The 27,965-nt window shown below is 43.3% G+C and overlaps 2 long non-coding RNA genes across 2 annotated transcripts; both read right to left on the bottom strand.

The window, feature by feature from the left end:
- Positions 1-4,264: 4,264 nt before the first annotated feature.
- On the bottom strand, positions 4,265-4,906 carry LOC132447092 (uncharacterized). Its single transcript, XR_009523031.1, has 3 exons — positions 4,705-4,906; positions 4,536-4,621; positions 4,265-4,431 (listed from the first exon to the last, which is right to left on the bottom strand). It is a non-coding gene; the product is annotated as an uncharacterized LOC132447092 (long non-coding RNA).
- A 5,608-nt stretch (positions 4,907-10,514) lies between these two features.
- LOC132446597 (uncharacterized) lies at positions 10,515-11,544 on the bottom strand. Its single transcript, XR_009522926.1, has 2 exons — positions 11,240-11,544; positions 10,515-11,045 (listed from the first exon to the last, which is right to left on the bottom strand). It is a non-coding gene; the product is annotated as an uncharacterized LOC132446597 (long non-coding RNA).
- Between the last annotated feature and the right edge of the window lie 16,421 nt (positions 11,545-27,965).

Genomic DNA, 27,965 nt, shown 5'->3' on the forward strand with positions numbered 1-27,965 from the left:
GAGGGAAATTATTTTTGTCACGAACTCCAGATATACATACACAAATACACAAATAAATAAATAAATAAATATTAAGAATAAAATATAACATATATATATCCATATCCATATATATCCATACACACACATATATATATATATATATACATATACACATACATATATACACATACATATATATATATATATATATATATATATACATATATATATATATATATATATACACATATATACACACATATATATACACATACATACAACATAAATACACATACATGCACAAAAGATAAAACCTAAGAAAAACAAAAATATACAAATACAATTTTTTTAAGGACAATATAAATATATATACAACACCATATATACACATACATATATATATATATATATATACATATACATATATATACATACATACATACATATATACACATATATACACACATACATACATACATACATACATATACACATACATACACATACACATATATATACATATACATATATATACATACATACATACATACATGCATACATACACAAAAGACAGCACTGTACAAAAATAATTGTACAGTATTGTGCAAAAGGTGCAAGAATTATAGTCCTTGTTTGAGGTCAGAGATTACAGAGAGGGACGGTGTCTGACATTCTAAGGGAGGCGTTGTAAATTTTTATGGCCACAGGCAGGAAAGATTTCCTGTGGCGCTCTGTGGTGCATCTGGGTGAGAGGAATCTCCTGCTGAAGGTGCTCCTCTGCAGGGCCAGTGTGTCATAGAGAGGGTGTGAGACATTGTCCAAGATGGACTGAAACCTGGACAGCATCCTCCTCTCTGCCACGGTCGTCAGGGTGTCCAGTTCCTCCCCCACAACATCACCGGCCCTCCTAATCAGTCTTTCAAGTCTGTTGGTGTCTGCAACCCTCATCCCACTGCCCCAGCATGTGACAGCGAAGAAGATTGCACTGGCTACAACAGACTCGTAAAACATCCTCAGCATCGTCCGGCAGATGTTAAAGGACCTCAGCCTCCTGAGGCAAAAGAGTCGGCTTTGGCCTTTTTTGTAGACAGCCTCTGCATTTCTAGACCAGTCCAACTTGTTATTAAAGTACACCCCCAGGTACTTGTACTCCTCAACAGTGTCCACTGGGACCCCCTGTATGGAAACAGGGGTCACAGCTGCTGTTTTCTCCCTCCTCAGATCCACAATGAGCTCCTTCGTCTTTGTCACGTTGAGTTGCAGGTGATTCAGCTCACTCCAAGTGACAAAGTTGTCCACAACAGTCCTGTATTCACGGTCATCCCCCTTTTCAATGCAGCCAACTATTGCTGAGTCATCAGAAAACTTCTGAAGGTGGCAGGACTCAGTGCAATAGATAAAGTCTGAGGTGAAAAGGGTGAAGAGGAAGGGAGAGAGGACAGTCCCCTGTGGGGCCCCAGTGTTGCTGACCACCTTGTCAGACACACAGTTCTGTAGGCGTACGTACTGTGGTCTGCCCGTCAGGTAATCAACAATCCAGGACACGATGGGGGCCTCCACCTCCATCGCAGTCATCTTCTCACCCAGTAGAGCCGGACGGATGGTGTTGAAGGCACTGGAGAAATCAAAGAACATGACTCTCACAGTGCTTGCCGGCTTGTCCAGATGAGAGTAGACTCTGTTCAGCAGGTAGATGATGCCGTCCTCAACTCCCAGGCGGGGCTGGTAGGCGAACTGTAGTGGATCAGTGAAGGGCCTGACCATAGGCCTTAGCTGCTCCAGGATGAGCCTCTCCAGGGTCTTCATGACATAGGACGTCAGGGCCACCGGTCTGTAGTCCTGAGGGCCGTTGGGACGCGGCTTCTTAGGTACAGGAACGAGGCAGGACGTCTTCCACAGCACGGGGACCCTCTGGAGGTGCAGGCTCAGGCTGAAGACCAGACTCAGTACTCCACACAGCTGATGGGCACAGGCTTTAAGCACCCTGGGCAACACACCATCGGGGCCTGCAGCTTTGCCGGAGTGGAGTCTTGTTAGCTGTCTTCTCACCAGGTCAGGCGTGAAGGACACTGTAGAGGTGACAGTTGGGGGAGGGGTGAGGTCCTCAGGTTGTAGAGGACATGATGCAGAGCAGGGAGGAGGGGTGGAGTAGGTAGGAGTGAATTGAGGTGTCAAGGGGCAGACAAGAGGTCTGTATGGAGAAGGAGTAGGGGGAGGTGGAGTGGCAGTAGGTGTTTGGCAGCAAGCAGAAGAGTCTTGTGGGGGAGGGGCCGCTGTATCAAACCTATTGAAAAATAGGTTCAGTTCATTGGCCCGGTCCACACAGCCCTCCAACCCCATGCCACCAGTCTTCTGGAACCCAGTGATGTTTCTCATACCACTCCACACATCCCTCATGTTGTTTTGCTGGAGTTTATTCTCCAGCTTTCTCCTGTATCTGCCTTTTGCCTCCTTGATTGCAAGTTTGAGTACCACCTGTACTCTCCTCACCTCATCACGGTTGCCATCTCTGAACGCCCTCTTCTTTTCATTCAGGATGGCCTTAATGTCCTTTGTGATCCACGGCTTATTGTTGGCATAACAGGTAACAGTCCGAGCAGGGACATTGCAGTCCACACAGAAGTTGATATAGTCCGTGATGCACTCTGTAAGCCCATCAATGTCCTCCCCGTGGGGCTCACAGAGTGCAGGCCAGTCAGTCACCTCAAAGCAGCCCTGCAGTGCCTCATAAGCCTCCCCCGACCACCTCCTCACAGTCCTTGTGGTCGTAGGCTTCCTCTTCACCAGCGGCACATAGCAGGGTTTGAGGTGAACCAGGTTATGATCTGACCTGCCCAGAGGGGGGAGAGAAGAGGAGATGTATGCATCCTTAATGTTAGCATACATCAGGTCCAGGGTCCTCTCCTCTCTGGTAGGACAGCTCACATATTGCTTGAAGGTTGGCAGAACTCTATCCAAGGTGACGTGGTTAAAGTCTCCCGAAATGATGATGAGGGCACTGGGGTGTTGAGTCTGGAGTTTGGAGATGGTGGTGTGGACGATGCTGCTGGCAGATGTTGGGTTTGCAGAGGGAGGGATGTACAGTACAACAATGATAACATGCGTGAAGGCATGGGCAACTAGTAAATAACTAGTAAATAAAGTAAATGTTTTATTTTGTGCTGCGTTACGTCTGTTTGTATTGTCCCGTGTTCTCACCCGAATGGTCTGCACCTTGTCGCGGTGGGTGAGCTTTAAACTGAGACAGGCCAATTTTGTGTTTTGCATTTGCTGTCACTGTGTTTGCCACTGTATGTACATTAGCTTTGGGTTTTAAAGGACTTGAAATGAAAACCAGATGCATCATAGATGACACTAGAATATGTAGAATTTAATAAGGAAAGATTGAACAACACTTTTTCAATGATCCTATATCAACAATCCACATAGTTTTACACTCATTTCAATCAGTTCGAAAGGTATGGTCTTTGAATGAAACATTCATTTAAAAAAGATCAGATTAAGAAATGATAGAAAAAGAAATAATCCCCCCTCTCCCTTATGACCCTGGCAACCTCAGCATCTTTATAAATTCTTTGCACAAGAACATCATCCTCTGCAAAAACCACAAAATCACACCACTGCATCCCTGTGATAAGCAGCTGGCCTTGCACCTGCCAGTAGTAGCTGTGGCTTGGCTTCAGACGGAGGGCGCCATTCTGCATGCGCAGGTACCCGCAGTCCACGTAGCTCTTCACGTTAGGACACTTCACCTCCACCAGCCCAAATGGTGGTGCCTCCGTGGGATCAAAAACGACCCCATCTGGAGAAGAACCGAGCCAGGGAGCATCTGGATGGATGACAAATCCTGATGGCCAGTAGCTGATGTTTTTAATGTGGGCATACTCCTGAATAGCTACTGGCTCCAGTGCAAGCCCCCTCTTCATCAGAGCTGTCTGAACCCCACCTTTGCGGATACGTTCGGCAAGGTTCTCAGCAGAGCTGTGACCTCTGACATGGCACACCTCCCGGAACCTTGAGGAGGTGAGCCTCATCTTCCTCAGGCTGTGCCATTCTGCGCTACCACTCTGTTCCCTTGTGGCCCTCTCAATGGATCTTGCCATGTCGAAATTGATGGTAAGCGCCATTGCATTACATTGTTGTTGGTGAGTGCACACAAAGGAACATGTGCTTGGGTCCAGCCTGTGACCATGTAACGGCAGTGGGGGTGGAGAGGGTGCGTCTGGGTGGTGGATGATGACCCTACTCACTGGCACAGGGTGCTGATAAGAAAAAGGGCTTCCATCTTGAACGCTCCCAAAAGTGGAATTGACGAGGGGGACACCAGGACTTATGGAGAGCGTGGTGATTAATGGTGCAAGGTCTGCCATGAAGTCCTGGTATGCCTCGTCGACCTTCAGGACATCTGGGTCTGGCAAGTCCCCCCGCACTGCTTTGTAGCGCTTGCTCCTTTTGAAACAGTTACATCATAATTAAAAAAAAACAATAACTCTTATAACAAAACAATCTGACAATGACTGCAGAATATATTTGTACTTAACAATGAATATTACCTCACACCATCAGCAGCTGTGTACTGTCTCGACTTTGGTTTGGTTGAGACAAATACCATATTACTCACTCTGCCAGGTTTCACACCCTATCAAGAAAGCGGGTAAAGTTTCAATCAAATTTCAAAAATCCATATAACATTAACAATCTGCTTAGTTCTTAAGTACTAACCAGTTTTCGGGGCTTATGCCACTGCTGCTCAGTTTCAGTGCAGCTGAGGACTGGCGGAACTGCTTTCAGTTGCAATGCCGAGTATTTCGTGCTCTGGTACAGCAGTGCAACACTGTGATTGCAGAGAGCAGTTCCAGCCACACAAGAACACTCAGCCGCAGCTATTTGAATCTGTGGCTGAGTGCTGTCCTCAAAAGTGATCTATGAATAAAACATGATTTTAGTATTATAATTATTATTATTTAAATAATACAGTTTAGTATTAATAGAGCATTGAACTGGTTAGTATGGCCTAGATTGAGGATACAAAGTCAGCTCTTACCTCTCACTGACTAATGTACCCATCATGTAAAGGCCTACTTAAACTTGTACTCCAAAGAACAGGAGCAGTACAGAATTGAACAGGTTAGTATACCGTAAATCCTCAATTGTGGCCAGAGGGTTTTATTTATTTAGGCTGCACAGCCTGTTTTCTAATTGAATCTCTGTCTTTACTTGAGGATTTACGATAGCCTAGACTGAGGGTACAAAATCAGCTCTTACCTCACACTGACAAATGTTCCCACCATGAAAAGGCATACTTAAACGTATGCTCCAAAGAACAGGAGCAATAACAACCGGTTTCTGGGGTGTCCATGTCCAAGTATAGTTCAGGTTTAAGTAAAATAAACAGACTCGAGATGAATTATTGTTGTTCTACATCGCCAACTATAGCCACAAAAACACCCCAGAATCTTGAACTTGAACTGATTAAACACATGTATTCCACCTTACTCTGACGTCGTGAGGCTTCTCATGTTTGCGCATGGACCTATAGCAGACGGCCCTGACGGTCACCCTCCCCGCAGCCGGGTCTTTATTTGACACTGTGGGAATTCAACGTCATTCATGTAATGTGAATCAAAACACACTGGACTTCTTTTCAACACAGTACAGTCGATCAAACAACCTGATGCTCGAAAAGTAACTAGTAACTGCGCGATTTGTCTCTAGTTTTCTGAACCAAGCTAGCTACCTAGCGATGGCACAATGTGAACGTATTCTGATGTCAGTTTGGAACTTACCTTCAAAATTGTCAATATAACTCGAGAGGTACATCTTGTACCCCTTTTCCCGTTTACTCCGGGGGGCAACGCATCCTTTTTGGACAAGTCTGTGGACGTCTGATATGGTCAGTTTGGGCAGGTCTTGTAGACATCTGGTGAAAAACATCGCCATCGTGCCGGAAGTACTGAGCATCACAATCGAGGGAGCGGAAGTAGAACGGAAGTAGCTTCTTGCACCGAGCGAATTGGTGGTGGTTAGTGAGGTCCCCCCTTCACTTTAGGCGTCTTTGAGTGTTATTAATTATTATTATTCTTCATGTTTAACCTCTGTTTTCCTTTTATTCCTAGTCTGTTTTACATAGTTTTGAATGATGACTATATGCTCTGTAAGGTGACCTTGGGTGTCTTGAAAGGCGCCTCTAAATTAAATGTGTTATTATTATTATTATTATTATAAATGATTCTCAATTGCAGTGCATATTGATGCAGCATCAAAATATTTTAAGTCTGTAAGGGATAGGAGCCTTTCCCTTAGAGCACCATCTGCAACATATCTCACAGAGTGACAGCTGTTCTGTCTTTCCGTCCCTGGCCTCATCGGCCATGATACATGGCCGATGAGGCACACATCTTTGATTCCCTCATCTCTCAAACAATAGTTGCTGTAACCTCTTGTGAACAACACTGTATCATTTGATTCTGAGTGTCAGATGAAAGATAGGTTGTGTTTGCTGGAGGCGTTTAGCTTTGCAAGAAAGGGTCAAACTTCTTCAGGAGGTCCATGCACTCCAAGAAATTCCCTCTGTTATTGCTCTCAGGCGATTCATCGTGACCCCTAAATGGAATACCCTGTTTCCCCAGCATACGTGTCACTTCCACATTACGTTTCAAGTATTCCCTTCTGTCAGTTATCTCACTGGAACTTGCACTTTCTATTTGCTGTAGAACACTGTTGATTTACTTACTTTATAGCTATGCCAGAAGAGTACACTGTCTTTGTGGCATTGTGTGGTTTCTTTTTTCTGAAACATGCTCAGTGCATGTTTCCAATTTTTGATCCCACCGCTCACAAATTCCTCCTGTTTTAATCTCTTGCCGAACTCCCTACAAGCAAAACAGAATGCAGCATTACTTTCAATGAATATTCAAGCCAAGTAAAACTCTGGAACTAGTTAGACTGAAAGGCTCTCTTTTTTGTTCAAAACTGATCTTGTGGGTACTGAGGCAGCTTCAGTTGTTTAGGACCAGTGTCCTTATCCCCTAAATCAAAAGCCATATCTGCAGACACTGTTGCTTCCACTTGCTCCTCTATCTGTGCTTTTTCATGCACCTCTCTGGTCTGCTGCTCCCGTTCACCTTCCAAACACTCTCCCTGCTCTTCTCTTTCTCCTTTGTAACATAAACATAAATATTTAAAGACAGTCATCCATGAAATTAAGTTTAGATATAATGTGCTTTCTTTATATAGTTAATTAGTGAGGTTGTTTGCCCCGATAACAATCAATGCCTTTTTCTCACCTGCTTCTTCCAGGTCTCGCACCCTCTGTGGGTCCCCCATCTCTCCATCCTAATCTTGCCCTATTTGCATTCGCACTCTCTCCATGCTCCTATCTCGCTCTTTACATACATTCAAATGTTTAGTAAGAAAATAGTTATGAACTTTCAAAATAATAAATAAATAAAGCAAACAAGCCGAGGGGCAAATGTCTGAGGTATATACAGCATATGTAGGCCTACACTATAACCTCTCCATGTGCAGTGGGACAGAGCAGTTTTTAAAGATTGAGCAGATAAATATGGGCAAATGCAATAAATGTGGTCAAAAATATGCTTATTATGGTCTTCTTGGTCACCTGATGATGTTATCACCTCTTTCCTCTTGCTCTCTCTTTTTCTACCTCTCTATCCTCATCTCCTTCTTTGTGCTGTCAGCCAAAAATACAAAGTAATACAGAATAACAACTAACAACAAAGAAATAAAGGCTTACTCATTATCATCAATATCATGCAATAATCTATTATATTTTGTTGCTAGATTTACATTCTCTCACCTGGCTGACTTCTTTTAAAAAAAGAACGTATGTCCATCTATGGAAAGCAGAAATTTGCATAAAGTAACTATGAATTAAAATGACTATCAATGTAAGCATAAACAGATGATCATGGGCATCAGGGCCACATATGTACTCATAAAACAACTGGTACAACGTTATGGTAGCCTATACCGACGATGTGATCTGCTTCTTTCAAAACAAAATCACAACGGTGCTGCAGCGTGACGCTTCCTATTGGTGCTAGGGGCGGCATTTGACGCACGTAAACTGCACACCGCAGTGCTTCAGCGCCGGTGTGTTGCCGGCTTTAGCTTATCATGCTACACACCATTACAAGCCCGACTAAAACATGAAGCAATTCAAGAAGAGGCATAGATAGAATCGCCTTGTGGTCAACTGTCATTTAATAGACATCTAACAGATTACGTAAAGGTTTTAAAATGAATTATTACCTGGTCAGATTACCTGGGCCCAACTGGCATCTCTGTATTCTCTGATGGGTCCCTGAGCAAGACACTTACTAACTGCTCCTGACGAGCTGGCTGTTGCCTTGCATGGTTGACTCTGCCGTCGGTGTGTCAATGTGTGTAGTATTAACTGCTAAATCTAAATGTGAAGGGATACTTCAAATAAACCTTACTGTTTGTGTGTGATGGCTTGGCTTTGGCTGCATTGCGTTCACTTATAAGACATTACATTTGTGTTTTTTGTTTAGTTGTATCTGTTTCTCATGGTCAAACTGGTTCCATCTGGCATGACCTGGACCTGTGGCATGCCTCCATTACCGTCTGGATCTCCGTTATTATTCTTACCTTCATATCTGAGGGGAGAGACGAAAAATGCCCCCGTTTCTACAGTATTTTTTAATAATAAACAAGGGCAGGATCTGTGTAAGTTAGAGTGTATGATGTGTGATTGCATGCCTGTGTGTGGGATTTCAAGTGCATGTGTGGTGATAGGTAATAATGTTTTTGAAACAATTATAAAGGATACAAATAGTTTCCATTTACCCAGGACAAAGCAATCCATTCCACCGAGGTATCAGAGCGGAAAGATTATAATCAGCACATTGCATCCATGCCTCTCGCTCTCTTTCTCCATCTTTTTTTTGTTGCCCTGCCCCGTTATTGCCCTTTCTGTCTGTCTTCCTGTCTGCCCGTATTCACAAAGCATTTTATCTTACCGCTAGGAGTGCTCTTAACTCGCGCTAAAACATTTTACGTAGGAGTTTTTTCTGAAAAGTTAATCACAAAGACGCTGAGACCTACTCTTACTAAGGCCCCGTTTACACGAGGACGCTTGCGGGTGAAAACGACAAAATATTTTATCGGAAGTGCCTTTCGTTTAGACGGTGACGGCTTTTTTGGGGCATGAAAACACATAAATCTGAAACCACCCTCCAGAGTGGAAAAGTTGAAAACGCTCCGCCGTAGCGTTTCCGTCTAAACTGCCAAGACGCAAAACACTGCTCAGATCTGCTCACGTCGCGTACGCGTTTACGTCACATACATGTGCCAGTACAAGGAAATAAACAAACATGTCAGATTATTTCCATGCGTCGGACCTTCAAGCTGCTCTGGCAGCTCTAACAAGCATACAGGAGTATTTCCACGAAATGTACAGGATATTTACAGATAGTATTACTGAACATAGAAGGATCTTTTTGGTTTTTGCGGCACGGATAGGAGAAGGAAGATTCTACGCATGCGCTCAGACATGGCGGTGTTGTGTGATAGTCTATCACAGCACCACCTAGCAGCCTGGCATGCATACCCAATCGAATTCCACACACTTTTGCGTCACCGTATGCACGCAGATTTCCTCCCGAAAACGCTCGTCTAAACGCGGAATAAAAAGTGAAGACGCAACGCCACTTTTGCGTCTTCTGTTCAGACCGTCATCGTGTAAACGTAGCCTATGGATGAATCACTAAGAGTGACGCGCCGTTGCTATGGATTACGTCGATTCTCGTGCACGAGTTTAGAAGCGGTCAGTGCGGTGATTAGTTGTTCAGACGAGCCCACTAAATCACCGAAAAACAAGGAAATAGCCTAGGCTAGAAATGAATTCCTATTAAGTAGTTATGGACAGTGCAGTTAGCAGAATACACGCATGATGACAAGTTTGTGCAGACCACGATAATGACGTTGTAGCCTGCACGTTCAAGAGAGAGAGAGAGAGAGAGAGAGAGAGCAAACAATAAAAATACGTAAATTGCATTAAATCAAGGAGACAATTAAAAGCACCCTGCAAACTATTATCCAATTTGCATATTTCAGCACTTAAACACTTTAAATAACAGCCCATACCGCCATTCAAGTCCCCCTATCATGATGGATGATGAAAAAGTGAAACCCAAGCGTAAGGCCAATTGGTCCCAGGACCAATACCAGGACCTACTACTTGCCCAGTTTGTGCTGGAGCGGAGGGTGGTAATAAAGGGTAGATTCGGGGCTGGAGTGACCAGTAAGAAGAAGCGGGAGGCATGGGAAGAAATTTGCGAGAACATAAATGCTTCCTTCCCTGCTGTGTGTCGCTCTACCGACGATTGCGAAAAACGTTGGTATGCTCTTCAATCACAGTGTAGGTTGGAGATTGCGGACTATAAAAGAACTGTCGCGGCTACAGGTAAGTCCATTATTAACATTGCTTGCATTCATTTGGGAAATGCATTTGCATGTCTTAAATTTACAATTAACAAAGGCTACAGTGATATGAAACGTGAATAAAACTGAAATTTTATTTGTCGGAGGAGGATCTGCACCAAAACCGTTGTCCCCGGTCGCATCGGTGGTGTACGCCGTCCTAGGCTCGGACATAAGTATAACTGGCCTTGAGGGTGCAGCTGATCCTGCAGTCGAGTTGCTAAAGGAGATTGTGGGGTATGCATGCAATGATTGCAATAGGCTATATGAAAAACCTGTTTAATATTTACAGAAGAATTACAATGTGCAACTGGTCAACCCACTTCCCAAAAATGTGTTACAAATGAAATATATATATTCCCCACAGGAGAAATGAAGATCAAAGTCCAGCTGCAGCTGCAACATCAAATCACACAGCTCTTCCTCTTCTCCCCCTCCTAGCCCTTCCTCTTCCAGCTGCACCTCCTCTCACAGCTCTTCCTCTTCCTGCTGCACCTCCTCTCACAGCTCTTCCTCTCCCTGCTCTTCCTCTTCCAACTCTCCCTCTTGGTGCACCCACTGCCTCTCCTCTCCCTCCTGCTGCTGGTGCCAGTTCACTGTTGGAGAAGAAATTGAGGATGGGAATGAGGGTTTTAAAAAGGCAAAGAAAGGTCCTCAAAGCGAAAGAGCGGCTAATAAAAATGAAGACTGAATATTACAGTCTTAAGATAGAAAAATTGAAAAATCGAAAGAAAATAAATGTTATGAACTACACAAATGTGTGTTGACTGATTTGTGCCAAGGTGTTTACCTAAAATGTGTATTCACAAAGTGATCCCTAAATGCCAGTCCACTCGGTTCCACATGGCCAAATTCATAGTCATGTTGATCGCCATCATCATCGTGGTCATCGTCCTCTTCATCATCGTCATCATCATCATCGTCTGGCTGTGGAATGTTCCTCCGCTTGCAGAGGTTGTGTAGAATGGCACATACACTGATGACTGTGCTTGCCCTCTCTGGGGTGAGGCGAATTTCGCCGTGTAGGACATGAAACCGACGTTTCATCTGCCCAATTCCTCTCTCCACAACATTTTGTGTATGTTTGTGTGCTCTAACATACAGGACTGTCTCAGAAAATTAGAATATTGTGATAAAGTTCTTTATTTGCTGTAATGCAATTAAAAAAACAAAAAAGTCATACATTCTGGATTCATTACACATCAACTGAAATATTGCAAGCCTTTTATTATTTTAATATTGCTGATTATGGCATACAGCTTAAGAAAACTCAAAAATCCTATCTCAAAATTTGAATATTTCCTCAGACCAAGTAAAAAAAACAAAATCAAAACAAAATCAGCAAAACAAAATCTGAAATTTTGTTGAAATTTGAAAATGTCAATTAATGCACTCAGTACTTGGTTGGGAATCCTTTTGTACGGATTACTGCATCAATGCGGCGTGGCATGGAGGCAATCAGCCTGTGGCATTGCTGAGGTGTTATGGATGCCCAGGATGCTTCAATAGCGGCCTTTAGCTCATTTGCATTATTGGGTCTGGTGTCTCTCTGCTTCTTCTTCACAATACCCCACAAATTCTCTATGGGGTTCAGGTCAGGGGAGTTGGCAGGCCAATCGAGGACAGTAATGCCATGGTCAGTACACCAGTTACTGGTGGTTTTGGCACTGTGGGCAGGTGCCAGATCATGCTGGAAAATGAAATCATCATCTCCATAGAGCTTTTCAACAGATGGAAGCATGTAGTGCTCTAAAATCTCTTGGTACACAGCTGCATTGACTCTGGACTTGATGAAACACAGCGGACCAACACCAGCAGCTGACATGGCTCCCCAAACCATTGCTGACTGTGGGAACATCACACTGGATTTCAAGCAACTTGGATTTTGCTCCTCTCCAGCCTTCCTCCAGACTCTAGCGCCTTGACTTCCAAATGAAATACAAAACTTGCTTTCGTCTGAAAACAGGACTCTGGACCACTCTGCAACTGTCCAGTGCTTCTTTTCCATAGCCCAAGTCAGACGCTTCTTCCGTTGTCTTGAGTTCAGGAGTGGCTTGACCATGGTAATACGGCTATTGTAGCCCATTTCCCGGACACGTCTGTGAACAGTGGCTTTTGATACCTGGACTCCAGCTTCAGTCCACTGTCTTTGAAGCTCCCCCAAATTCTGGAAGCGGCTCTTCTTCACAATGCTGTTAAGGCTGCGGTCCTCTCTCTTGGTTGTGCAGCGTTTCCTGCCACATTTCCTCCTTCCAACAGACTTTTTGTGAATGTGCTTTGAAACTGCACTCTGTGAACAGCCTGCTCTTTTGGAAATTTCTTTTTGTGTCTTACCCTCCTGATGGAGGGTGTCAATGATGGTCCTCTGGACAGCAGTCAGGTCAGCAGACTTCCCCATACTTGTGATTTAGTTTACTGAGTGTTTTTAAAGGCTCAGGGAAACCCTTGCAGGTGTTTCGAGTTAATTAGACGATTCAAGTGATTAGTTAAATAGCCTGCTATTATACTTTTTCATGATATTCTAATATTTTGAGATAGGATATTTGAGTTTTCTTAAGCTGTATGCCATAATCAGCAATATTAAAACGACAAAAGGCTTGCAATATTTCAGTTGATGTGTAATGAATCCAGAATGTATGACATTTTCATGTTTTTAGTTGCATTACAGAAAATAAAGGACTTTATCACAATATTCTAATTTTCTGAGACAGCCCTGTGTATGGAGGAAAACAGTTAACAATAATAAATATGGATTCAACAAATAAAAGGCGTCAAAGAGCCAATACGATGTGTTTTACGCATAGGACTAAGCGTAATCTGCGTAATCACTTACATGTTATACTTTAACTGTGCTGCCGGTTGTGGATTGAGGTAAGGTGTCAAGAGCCACGTCTTGCAGTGCAAGCAGTGAAACACGTCGCGGGCTATGACAGTGAAACCCAAACATACAAGTGCCCAAGTCTTGCTCTCAAAATTGGGCATAGCTTGTCAAAGATTGCAATGCTTGTTGAAAGCCAAGCAAATGTACAGAATGACTACAGTGCAGCAAAAGATGTTCGTACGTTCCGCAGAGTATATGATGCGAGATGGAATGAACTGATATCAGCTGCATCTCTGAGAACACTTCAGGAATCGAAGTGGAATGCCCCCCAGTTGATTCCATTCACGAAAGATGTCCAGACTCTCCATTCTTATTTAGATGTCCAACAACAACATATTCAAAGTAAGCTGTCCACAGAGACATCCCCCGAGACATGGACACAGCTCGCAAAGGTCACCTTGACACAAGTGATTTTGTTCAACCGTCGAAGAGCAGGGGAGGTGTCAAAAATGCCCCTCTCTGCATACTTGTCTCAAAATCCATCAGACCCTCAGGAAGATGTGAATGCAGCCCTCTCGGACCTAGAAAAGAAACTGTCAGCATTTTAGCTAGATAGAGATAAGAGGAAAGAGAGGAAGAAAAGTTCCTGTGCTTTTGACCCCAGCAATGCAACAAGCATTGGATCTGCTTGTAAGTAAACGGCAGGAATGTGGGGTTCCTCAGGAGAACATTTACTTATTTGCAAGACCATACGCTTTTTCCTTCTACCGTGGGTCTGATTGCCTTCGCCACTTTGCCAAGGCATGTGGTGCAAAAAGTCCTGTAAGTCACCTCTACAAAACTGCGCAAACAAACAGGAACTCTGTCTCAAGTTCTCAACCTCACTAATATAGAGTTGGATCAGTTAGCTGGTTTTCTTGGCCACGACATAAGAGTGCATCGGCAGTTCTACAGACTTCCTGAGGGGACCCTCTAACTTGCTAAAATAAGCAAAGTTCTCATGGCTCTGGAACAGGGACGCCTGGCAGAATTCAAGAACAAGACCCTGGATGACATTAGCAACGATCCTGAGGGTACTAATTATTATTTTTTTCTTCACATGTGTCTGTTCTAATTGGAACATGTCAGAACTAAATGGATTGCATTCTGCCTTCACTAATGGTCATTCTCACCTTACACCCCTTCTTCCAATCCACCACCAACTCACAGAGAATGTGCTCATTGACAGTGACACTGAGGCGGTCTGTCAGTTAGACTCACAAGGTAAGTGTATTCATAAGGTCTTAAATGTAACCATGCTGATGTATTCAAGGATGTCCTTTTACTGAAGGGGTTTCCCAGTCAATTATTTTTCAATCCGATTCTTATATTTACCTAAATGCTGAATAAATGTGGGTCAGTGACAAATAAGGGTTGGCAGGATGAGTAACTCAAAAATCTTTAGAAAACTTGTTCCAAAAGCATGCAACTGGTTTGCTAAAATGTACATTTTGTGTTCCTATTGGTTTCCTGTCATTTGAAATGTGCAATTTTTACAAAAAGTAAGACTGAATCAATCATATTTTTAGACAAATATTTATTTTTACAATTATGAATAATCAATGTTTTCCTTGGGTCATACTATTTGCGATCTGGTCAACCTTGAGTTGACCAGAAACAAATATTGAGTTGATAAACCAAAATTAATTTTATAATATGAATGAAAGATTAACTGGGGGTATGTCTCACACTGTTAAAGCTGTTGGAACTACAGAAACAATCTTTGATTTAGTACAGACTCCAGAAGCAGAGGGCACTTAAGACGCACTAGTCAACAGACACGGTAAATTATGGCCTGTCATCTAATTAACATGAATTAGTCACCGCTGGTATGACCTGCCTTCGGAGACATTTGTCCATTTTAACCAGTTAAAGTGGAGGCCAGCACCGGCTGAACATGTACACATAAAATACAGTAAAGAACAGTTCAGATTTGAATCAGATTTTGGAACCAGGCCTGCTCAGGACGGCTCTAATTAACTGTGGTATAAGAATACTAATAGAATTGATATTTTTTTGTAATTTGTTTTATTCTGGTTTTCAGAGAGTGAGGTCACATCAAGTCAGAGAGAAGAGAACGAGACCGCAATGCCAGATGTGAGCGATAGCGATGCAGCACAACAGCAGGGCACCACCACACTTCCACAGGCCTCTCACCGCCAGTTACCAAAAAGGCAAAGAGGTAAATTTTTAAGTTCAAACTTTGTTACCGTATGCTCTTCCAAGGTTGATGGAATGTTTGAGTGTCTGGCTGTTCTATGGCGCTGCACTGTGACACAGTGTGCACAGAGCTCAATACTTTGGGGGGATAAAACGATACTCTTAAAGGGGTAGTTCGGAATTTTGGACATAGGGCCTGATTCCCAAGTTAGCCTTGGTGCTCTTTATCATTGGAGACAGTTTTCAACAAATTTCATTCATTCCTTCTAGTTGCAGAGTTTGCTCGTGCTATTCTTCCATTCAGATACCATAATATTATTTGTGTCTTATAGGTCGCCATCCTTTCAAGAGAAGGATGTGGGAGAAAGAGGAGATCCTTGCTGTCGAGAAGCACATGATGTCCTTCATCACTTCATGCCATGTTCCGGGGAAAAGCGACTGTGATAAGTGCATTCAACAGGAAAAAGAAGCACTCAAAAATAGAGATTGGTTGAGCATAAAATTCTATATCAAGAATCGGATCACAGCTCTCAAGAGAAAAGTTTAAAGTGATCATTTTAAATATGTATGTTGACCCCTGTTGCACTTGTTGTGTCACATGTTGAATCTTATCCTTCATAGATTACTTTGTTGTTTGCAGTAAAAAGGGAAAATTTCCCAAAAGTTTTCAGAGTACAGTGGGTTTCAGAGTACAGTGTGAAATGTCCAAAAAAATGTTTTCTGATGGAATGCAATTTATAATTATTCTTTCCTTTCCATTTTAAACAGCTTTTGTGTTCAGTGATGTTGGCCTGACATTTTTCATTCATGATACTTTTACCAGTCTAATGTTATTTACAGTCATTGTTACTTTTGTCCTTAAATGGTGTTAAATTGATGTGCATTTAATAGTAGCCCCATTAAATGAGCATATCTGAAGCCTGAATTTAATGTTGTAGAATTACTTAAAATAACCTAAATTGTCAAGCTCCTGTGGATGTATATCAAGCGGCATCATGGTTGCAGTTTACACTTTGACAGTCAAAGGTGTTAAGTGCACACAAGTTCCCACAACTAAGTTTAACCTGAAAGTGTGTTAAAGTGGTACACAGTAAGGAAGAAAAACCTGACAGTGTGTTTGTATTGACCCTGCATATTACTAAATACCTGACAAGTCCCCAGGAAGCTGTTCCTAGTCCGGTCTGGGAACTCCACTTCGTCTAAATGATCATTTTAAGTGACATCTCTGTTAAGGTCCATTCCAAGATACTGCCTGATTTTCTTCAGTGCTGTACAACCACCAGAAAGGGTGGTTCCCAGAAAGCATGGTCTGGTCTTGTGTCCCTACAATACTACAAAGACGTGTGTGTGTGTGTGTGTGTGTGTGTGTGTGTGTGCGTGTGCGTGTGCGTGTGTGTGTGTGTGTGTTTACTGTGGTCCGTAATGTGCAGTTGACAATGTGTGTCTCAATACATTACTGTCCCGTACATACATATAAATAAACATACAGTGGATGTCTGGATTGGAAGCCCCTCCAACTCATCTGTTTTATTAGGGAGGAAGTGTGAACTCCGCACAGACGTCTTCCTGTGCAGACCAGGAAGACTTCCAGTCAAAACCAGGACAACTTCCTGACATACATAGATACATCGTATGAACCAGCCTCAGTGAATCCATTTCAGATCATTAGAGGTTCAGGGGAGCTGTGTCCTGGAAAGAGGAACTTCATAATCCTCCCTGATCCCGGTCCGTGGAGTACCTGTTCCTTCCCCTGTGTAATTGGACTGCTGTGATGTCTCAAACACACACACACACAATTGCTTGCTTATGGCTGTGATGACCAACTGGTGTTCAGAGCAGAGTTGCGTGGGGAGCTGCCGGGGAGTCACGCTGTTCCTGTGCCACAGGAACCATCTATCTCAAGCTGCCTACGTGCAGGGTTGAGCTAGATACTGCCATCCGCATCCTTCCCCTTTATCCACTCCCCTTCCTCACACACACACACACACACACACACACACACACACACACACACACACACACACACACACACACACACACACACACACACACACACACACACACACAGTGTGTGGATTTGTAGATGTTTGTGCGGAAGTGATATGGAAGAAGTTTTGAGTAATATTGTCCTGGTGTTTTGGAAATGCAGGGTTAGGGTTAGGGTTAGGGTAATTCCCCCTGAAGAACAAACAATCAAACAGACAGCAACAGCATCACTATCCACAGGTTAGGCAATTCCTCGTGACATTATTGTTTTATTTGTTGACATGCTCCAGAAGGCAGCCTGTTTTATGAAACACTCTCACGTTTCCTCACGTTTCCCCAGAGGAAACGCGCGATTAACAAAGACTAAAGACGATCCCTGGGATCAAATGGTGTTATGGAAACACAACAGGACAAAGGGAAGCCAGAGGAGGAGCCATGAGAGCGAGAGAAGATGAGGGAGAGAGGATGAGAGGGAAATAGAGAGAGGATGAGAGGGAGATGGAGAGAGGATGAGAGGGAGATGAAGAGAGAGAGGATGAGGGGGAGAGAGAGGAAGAGAGTGCAGGTGAGATGGAGAGAGAAGAAAGACCCACATCTATTCTGACTCGAGATGATGTTAACCGTCATAGAATATTATTATAAGTTTGAATAGTTTAACATTTACAACGCAACATCAATTTTATAGAAAGGAGGTAAAAAATCATTACTTTGCCTCACAAACTTTACCATTCAGTCAGTACCAGGTGAAACCATATTATACTTACAACTATACTTTTGGTGGGATGTCCTGACAGTGGCACGGGTCGGGGGTGCTGCGGAGGCTGCAGCCTCCCTCACCACAGCATCAGCACCTCCTGGTGGGGGGCTGTGGACTAACATTCTTGCGCTTAAAAACGTCAAATAAAATAATTTATAATGTATACTTTGGTGATTTGGGTTTAAAAGTCTATACAGAATAATAATAATACATTTAATTTATAGTGCCCTTTTCATCCGAAGATCTCAAAGGGCTACAGGTTAAAAGCAAAAATAAAAATAAAAAGGGGGTTTAAAAACATCTAAGAGTGGGAGCCAAAGGTTTTTTTAAAAATGAATGTTTTAAGACCTTTTTTAAAGCAATCAGTGGATTGTGGTGCCCTCAAGGTGTCAGGGAGGGCATTCCACAGAATACGATATAAACTCCTGCTCAAACGAATGTGAGACGAGTGTCTCACATTCGTTTGACCATGGCTACCAATAAGAAGCAGAAACATGTGTCAGATATTTTTCAAGTAAGATGGTTAGAAAAGGATAGTCCTAAATAGTCATGACTGCTCAACCAAAAGATGTCAACAACACTGATGTTGACACCGCAACTGACTCGGCATCAACGGCAGACACTGAGACAAACTGTTAAGGCTAACACCGTTAGCATGCGGGCATTCGCGAACATGGATTGTGAGCTGGATGCTAGTATGGACTCCTCTGCTGAAGTTGGGACGTATTGGATGATCAGGGAAGATAATGGTTGTCATTAATTTGCTCTTTTTTTTTTACCTACTGCTCTTAAGCCTAATGTGAATGTTCAAGCTATGGACAAATGAAATAAAGTTAGATTTATCTGACATTTTTAATGCTTTGTTCCAATACATTTATGTTGAAAACGTCGGCCACAAGATATTGACGTCACATATTTTCCAACCCAGCCCTCAGCCCCCCCCCCACATAAAACTGCTTCCAGTGCCCCTGTTATTCTCTCTGTTCTAGCGTGCTGCGGTGACTGCAACTGGATGCCTGGACTGTCCTTACGGTTAATCGATTTAATATGTTTTGCCTGTATGCATGTATGTTAATTATGGCACCCACTGCACTCCTGACCATCCCTAGAAGGTGGGATCCCCCCCTCGATGTTCCTCCTCAAGATTTCCTCTTTGCTTATTGAGGGAGTTTTTGGGCCAGGGGGATGTCCCAAAAAATCTTCAGTTTGGGAACATTTTCAATTGGCCAATGATCGACAGCATGCTCAGTGCCAAATTTGCGACAAGAAATTGGCATTTCACGGAGGAACGACAAGTTTGATGAATCACCTCAAACGAGTAAGTAGCCTTTTATGCAGATGTGGCCTAGAACTATAGCCTATTTGTTGACACAACCTTGAAAAATACATTTAATAGCATGATAATAACTAAAATTATCTGAGCGCGAGCTACTGTACAGGTACGGAAGAGGATTAGGGCCACACATAAAAAAATAATTAAATTCTCAGAATTCTGAGATTAATTTCAAAATTCTGACTTAATCTCAGAATTCTGAGATGACTTTAAAGTCAGAACTACGGGTACCTGTAAGGACCAACCTCTGAGAATTCTGACTTTAAACTTGAATTCTGACTTTAAATTTATTTTTTCTTATTTGTGGCCCTAATCCTCTTCCGTAGTACAGGACACCACAGGCGTGTAAATTAATAAATTATTAAATAACTTTTGATTAAATAAATCGGTTCCAGACAGTATATAGGGATTAGTAATGTTGTTTTTTATGGTGTTTTTCTGGAAAGAGTATTCGAATACTCGCTCTGTTACGTATTTTAAGCACATAAGCTACCCCCACATAGCCACAAGGAAGCAGGATCGAAAACATAAGATACCCCCATATAGCCACAAGGTAGCAGGATCGAACAAATAAGCTGCATTACCCCAACATAGTCACATGGGACCAAGATCGAACACATAAGCTGTAATTACTATACATAGCCACAAGGGGAGCAGGACCCAACATACAAGCTGCAATAACTACTCCAGCCTTAGATGGCAGTATCTTTAGACTGGTTAGGAAGGCGGAGCCAATACGTCAGGCCACGCCTACTTGATACAAATGCGGAGCGGGAGTCAGATCAGGTCAGAAACATATGGTAGCCCTTGGGCTAGAAGATAGCTCTGCGGTATGTAGCCCACACGCGTGTTCAATACAATTCCCCTCCTTTTGCTTCATAGTTACCATACCGAAATACTTTAACAAATAAAGTGAGTTAAAAGCGATCCGGATTGGACTACTTTCTTCAAGAACACGACAGCTTGGAAAAACCAACGAGCAATCGAAGCCTGAAAAATGGCATTCGGGCCAGCCCTAATAAACATGTGTATGCCCTAATCACGTAAATGTCATGGCTGATCACGTTGGGTAGAGGTGTTGCTGCACTGTCTCCACAGAGACACACACTTCGTGTATTGTATCAAGCCATCAGTGAACAACAGACAGCACATCCAGATGGAGTCACCATCCTCAAAGGAGATTTTAATCAGGCTAATCTTAAAACTGTCCTTCCAAAACTCTACCAGCATGTCAATTTCCCAACAAGAGGGGGAAAACACTTTGGATCTGGTTTACACTCCCCCCTCTCCCACATCGGACTCTCTGATCACATCACTGTTATGCCAATGCCAGCAAACAGGCCGAGAGTGAAAGTCACCGCTTTGCATCAACAGACTGGGAAATGTTCAAAGAAGCAGCCACACACAACAACCGCACAGACATTGAGGAGTACAAAGACACTGTTACCTCTTACATGAGTAAGTGCATTGATAATGTGACCAGCACAAAGATCCATCATCACTCGGGCTTACCTGAAGCCATGGCTGACAGGGGTTGTCCACCGGCTGCTGAAGGCGAGAGACAACGCCTTCAGAGCTGGGGATGAAACTGGCCTGAGAACAGTGAGAGCCAACATGTCCTGTGGCATCAGGAAAGCAAAACAGGCCTATACAAAAAAGACCTGCAACTTCAAAGATAGCAGAGACATGCGGAGCCGGTGCCATGCCGTAATTCCGACGCCTCATTGTTCCGACGTCTCAATGGTCCGAAATATTTCCCATTAGATCGACATGCCACTATGCCGACGGTTCAATGTTCCGAAAACGGAACCCATTGGTCCGAAGGTCCGTTTTTCCGACTTTTCAAAAAGGAGGCGCATTAGGCCGACGGTTCAATATGCCGAATAGGCCAAGGCACAATTCCACATGTGTGATTATGAAACCAAAAATAAAAGACGATAGGCTAAGTTCCAGCAGTGCACTTCACCAAGCCAGACGGTTGCTGTGGGCTAGGCTTGAACGGTCACAAGAGGTGAGTTTATGAAGCGCACGTTAAACAAGGACTAATACTTTTCCCGTAAAGAAGTCAAACGGTGAGTGAAAAACAAATACATTTTTTATTTTTAGTAGCTGTGTGTTGTTTACTGTGTTTACAGTGGGCTTTTATCCTAAATAATTTCGCTGGTATTGATTTAGTCAAACTTATATCTCATACCGTGTACTTAGTCAAGTGTGTGTGTGTGTGTGTGTGTGTGTGTGTGTGTGTGCGTGTGTGTGTGCCTGTGTTGAGAATTAGACCTACGCTCTCTGTCCATGGGGCTGAAACACCCTGTCGAAATGAATCCGTTGTCACTTTGCTCTCCAATATTCATCGTGAACGTGATATGTAGGCCTATGTTGTATTTGCGAGAGAGAGCGAGCGAGGTATAAAACTCTTTATATGTAGGCCTATTCGGCATATTGAACCGTCGGCCTAATGCGCCTCATTTTTGAAAAGTCGGACAAACGGACCTTCGGACCAATGGGTTCCGTTTTCGGAACATTGAACCGTCGGCATAGTGGCATGTCGATCTAATGGGAAATATTTCGGACCATTGAGACGTCAGAACAATGAGGCGTCGGAATTACGGGCAGGCCCCGCGGAGCCTGTGGCAGTGCTTGAAGTCGACAACATCTCTCTGCTCAACAACCTCAACATTTTCTTTGCACGGTTTGAATCAACAAACACAAGCACAGCTTCAAGAAAAAAGTGAGATATTAGCACAGGATGTACTAGCCCAGTTGCATGAAGTCATTCATGAGTCCCCATGCGCAGGCCTGGCTGTAGATGAGTCCACTGATGCGTCTGACAATGGTCAGTTGTTAACAAAGACCAGGAAGTGTTCTGTGAGGACCTGTTACTGTGTATTCACACCAAACACAACGGGGCGACAGGATCCCATACAAAGTGAACGTATAGACGCGTTTCGGGCGAATTTTTCGCTAGAGAAAATGTTTTGATTTGTCGTGCCACACTTTTGCCGTGCACAGGCGAGCGCGTTCACGAGAATTTGTCGCGCGAAAAATTCACTTGAGTTCAAATATTTGAACTTTGACGCAAATTTCGCGTGATGACAGCCAATCAGCGTTCAACAGCGTGGCCACTGAGTCACATGTGTAACGTAACAGCCAATCAGCGTTCAACCGTCAAACTCAGTGCAGTGCAGTCCGGGGTGAACTGCAGCATGGAGGAGAAAGTGAATGTTGCCGTTTGCGACTCCCGGAGCTCTATACATAATATAATAGTACATAATATAATATTTGTATGCATAATATCACGGCCAAAAGCTCTGTGCGCCTCCGGATGGCCGTAGCGCGGGGAGCTCTCATAGGGATTGGGCTTCTCGGGGTTTGTTTACCGGCGTTGCTATGTTTCCGGTCTTGTGTGTTCCAACGGTTTATTAGGTAGGCCTATCTAATAAATCTGTCTATTCAATACTTCATTCACTGCCTCTTCTGTGGTCATTACAATATTATGAATATACTGCGTCGGGTCCTCCGACGTCTCTCCCTCTTCCACAAAAGGTAAAGACATACAATGGTGGTTATCTTGTTGTGGCGCGACAAATTCGACAAAACTTGCACAGCGACAGATTATGATGTGTGGCGCGACAAAACTTCGGCAACAATGCGAACGGGCGAAAAATTGTGCGTTTGGTGTGAATGTGAACACACAGTTAGGTATACTCCCCTACAGACCACTAAAAGAGGACATCTACCTAGCTATTAAGGAGACGTTATGAGAGCGAGGAATAGAGCCAAAACAAGAGTTTTTTATACCACAGATGGAGCCCCTGCCGTGATAGGGAGAGAGAGAGGAGCTGTGGACAGACTGAAAGAAGACAATCCTGAGCTCATTGGAGACTCTCCCAACACCTGTGCTTCTATCTAAGAAGGATGCAAACAGGCTGGGAAAGATCAGGGTGAATACGAACAATGTCTCTCACCCCGTCTACAGCACTTTGGCTACCAGACTCTAATGGTGCTTTCCCATCGCACAGTGGCTCTACTCGACTCAGCTCAACTCTGTTTTGGTAGCAGACACGGGTTGTTTTCCATTGCAAATAGCAGCTCCTGAACGTGGGCGGGGCGTCATATAATGGGGCAGAAAGCTGACTCCATTGTTTTCTACCGGAGCCAAGTAGCAAAGCAGAAATTACGAGCAGTTGTTGTACAATAAACTGTACCAACCGGCAAAAATGTTTAAGAAATACCCCCCTTGTATCCGTTTGCTAAAAGAAGTAGAAGAATATTACTACGGGCCATTAAAAGGGAGAATTGTGGTCACGGTGTGTGACTCTGCCACTCAGTCAGCTGTAGGGACGCGTCACGTAGATCCCTATGCACGTAAACACGGGCATCATAAAGTCGACCGCTATGTGCTTGTTTTAGGATATGTGTTTTCAAATGCAAGCCGTGTGTCAGCCTGAATAATTTATTGAGGTATTCAGTGCAGTCCGAGGCTTGTAATGTAATCAGTCGATATCATTTCTGTCCCTGAGCTAACTAACTAGGCTATATAGCTGCTAGCTGCCCTACGTGTCTCCTCTTGTGTCGTGTAAAGTATGTTTAAGGTAACATCGGCTCTCTTTGTTTCCCCTTCTTAATATATGTGGCAGACCATTAATTATCCTCGTCGTTAACATTTTTACTTTGACTTAGTTGGCTGTGCCTTTGAAAAAACTCAAAGTTCCGGAGAATTTGCGAATATACAACAGAATCAAGCCTGGGGTCGGACTCGGGTGTCGCTCACAGGACTTCGTCACTCCAGTGACAACACTCTCTGGCCAATCAGTGGCCAGCAGTCTGCAGACGTCACCTTATAGTATCGTCTCAGCTCCCTTGGAACTTCGAGCGAGGTGATACCAAAAAAGCAGCCGCTACCAGGTACCTAATTTTTGTGGTGGAAAATATGAAGGTCCACGAAGCACACAGAAGAAAACAGGAATAAGAACAATTATAAACACACATATAAGATAGCAGACAAGTAAAATTCAGTTCAGTGCACAGTTCTTGAGCTACATGTGTGTTATGGCGCTTTTTCCACTGCGTGGTATCAGCTCAACTCGCCTCGACTCTACTCGCATTTTTTGCTTTTTCCTATGAAGGTATTATTGTAGCAAAAGTATTTAGTACCTGTAACTGCAGAATTTGAATGCGTACACTAAAGTCAGTCAATTTGAAGTCGCATATATTTATTTTGAATGTGTACTCCAAAGTCACAAATGTGTAACAGTACATTTGTAGTCGTAAATATTTTTTCTACCATTGTAAACACAAAATAGGGTCTACGAGTACGCAAATCGGTGTTACAGGTGCACAAATCCTTTTGCTACAATTATTGCAGCGCAGTTAGTGCAAAACACATTTGCACACCCGTGTTTCATAATCTGAGAACATGCCCAAAAGGTGTTCATTCGTAAACCCAAATTTGAACTAATGCATCAAAAGTTGCACATCTGCGAAAAATTTCCTCACAAATAAAATGATAAAGAACCCTATGTTAATTCAGCATTTTAATGAGCGAGCACAAATCCATCGTTACAACTGCTCGAATCTGCTCCTGCAAGTCTCAGCTGTGGGTTTTTTTGCAGGTATTTTTGCAACACGTCTAGGTGGTAAATGTGTAGCTAAAGTATTCGTAGCTGTAGATGCCAGATGCTGTCCGTGGGCGGGACAAAATAGTTCCGCCCATAATTTCCTAATCCAATGAAAGTCGCCAGCAGGGATGCATTTCTCAAATTAGACTGGGACCCACCGCGTGCCAGCCATGGTGCTATAAAGATCGCAGCACACTCTTTGCGCAGGATACGTTTCTTTCTGGAGTAGTGAAGAGGGCGTCCTACTGAACTGTTACGTATTTTAAGAATCTAAGCTACCCACACATAGACCCAATGAAGTAGGACCAAACATATAAGCCGTAAATACCATACATAGCCACAATGCGAGCAAGACCTTACTGAAGGCGGCAATAAATACTTTAGCCACAGAAGGCAGCACCGCAGACCAGGCGAGAAAGCCGAGGATTATTTCACATCGGCTCCCCCACTACTTCCGGACCGCGCTGTTCAGACCATTAAAAGCCTACAGATCGAGCATTGGCTTCAGAAACTCCCGGTAGCTCTTGGACAGGGGTTAGGTCTATTGATCAGCTAGGAGTCGCTCAGCACGTGTTTAGAATACATCTTCATCTCTCTTTGCTTCAGAGTATCAGTTTACCATACCGAAAATACTTTATACAAATAAAGTCTCTTTAAAGCTATTCCTTTGGATTCGATCACTTCCCTTGAAGAACTCTGCAGAACAGAGGTGGGTATCCTACATTATGTTAAATGAAATTACTTTGTTCAAGTGAATTCCCCCCAAAGTATTGCATTAACATGCCGCAAATGTTCTTCAATGTATTTTAATGGTCGCCATAACAGAAGTTCAGAAATGTCTTGGATGCTGCGCCGCCTGTGTGTGTCCTGCAAGCAGTAGGTGAGTTGCGTAACGGCACCAAAGACAGATGACTGAGAGGCGCCACTTAGAAAAATGTTCACCCCTACTGTTTTGACGATATGTACAAGTCAGACCCCATTGAAGAAATGATGACTGATATAATGCAATGAGTTATGAAGGAATTTGTGTTTTATTCTTCTGTTTTTAACATGCAGTCTCCCAGGACAAGCTTAAACAGCTCGTCAAGTTCTAGGTGGGCTGGGAGATCCCAATGACCGAAATGAAGGTGGAGGTGATGGATATCAACAATTATCCAAGGGAATCCACGTGCTTCCGCACACTCCATCTACCATCACACTACCAGACCTACCTTGAGTTCAAGCAAAGTCTAGAAATGTGCCTTGGCACCAGTGAGTTTGGATTCGGCTTAATTGAATGAGTCAGAAATACTCATTCAAGTGCTGTTGCACACATGTTAGAATGACTCACATTTGCTGCGGTGATTGTTCACCGTTATTGTCATTGTTATATTGCCAAATACTACTCATTCCTGCGCTGTTGTGCACCTTTTTTTGTATTCCACCAAATCTATCTTTCTAATGTGAAATTTGTTGTATTTTGCATGGGTCATGTGCCCTCAGCGCCTGAGAGGCTAAAAAAGGCTCAGAGCCTTTTTAGAACAGCAATACTTGTCAATTCCCATTGTATCCTTCGCTAATTCTTACTGAGTCCAGGCCAGTTACATACAGTAGTAGTGTATATATAGCCAAGTTATTTATTTATTGATGGTTTATAGTTTTTTTGATGCTAGTGCCGAATGGTGATTTTAATTTGAATACATTGTCCTAGAAACTGATAACAATATCGAGTGTTGAATAATCTCAATTACTTGTGGTGGTTGTAGGCTGTATGTGTGCGACAGTGAGTGGTGTTTAAAGGACGGGTGTGGAAGAGGCTAGGAGGGAATCATCACAGTATACCCACTACAAAAAACTAGACTTCACCACTGCATTCTTCAATGCAGTGCAGTCACACCATTCCACAAACCTATCAACATTACTCTGATCGAGAGTGGTCAGAATACTCTATTATTCGTTCCCGAGGGTCAGTCGATTTTTAACATTTGGACCGTCAACATTTTTTTCCATTCAAATGAACAAGCATTAACGGACGGAACTAATGTAGGACACCTCGAAGGGCATTATATCGCTTATACCATGGTCAATTGCCAAAGAAAATAAATTAAGACCATTAATTTATATTTTCATTAATCCAAATATAAGTTTGTGTGTGTGATTCTCAGATCATTCAGCTCTGGGAGCTGAATGATCTGAGAATCACTCAGGAAATGAGGGTACATAATCTTACATATACCCTAAGCTTTGCATGTACTGCACTGCAGCCATGTATATGTCAACCCCCATGCATGTGGACGGTGCCAGTGGGTCCACTGCTGCATGAAGTCCCACAAGTTCCTCAGGCCTGAGAGGGTAGTCACTCTCGGGCACATGGACACCACAGTCGGGATCCGGAATGAGGCCACTGTCCTCCCAGTCGATGTGAGGATTGTGTAAATCCTGCAGGAAAAGTTGTATATTAGCTAAAGTGAACCGAAACAAACTTGCTAGGGTTTCGATTTAGCTCAGCGAGTATGACACACCTTGAAAGCTGCCTGCATGTGCCCAGAATATTATATTCATTATAATATAATCACAATCTCTCATCTGGCATGGGGAATGGTGTTAGCCAGGCTAATTATTAATGCAATTATTATAATAACTGCAAGATAATGTTGACAAAGAGCATTTGACAGATATGTACCTCATCAACTTGGTCTTCGGAGGAGTGGTATTGGCCTAAGAACCACGGTTGATTGGGAGTGCGATTTCCCTCTGTTGACAAAGGGTGATTGTCCCAGCCATCCCTGAATTCATCCAGTCTGACTTGCAAACGTGGAATGA

The sequence above is a fragment of the Gadus macrocephalus genome, chromosome 18 (assembly GCF_031168955.1).
Source record: "Gadus macrocephalus chromosome 18, ASM3116895v1".
Taxonomy (NCBI): Eukaryota; Metazoa; Chordata; class Actinopteri; order Gadiformes; family Gadidae; genus Gadus; species Gadus macrocephalus.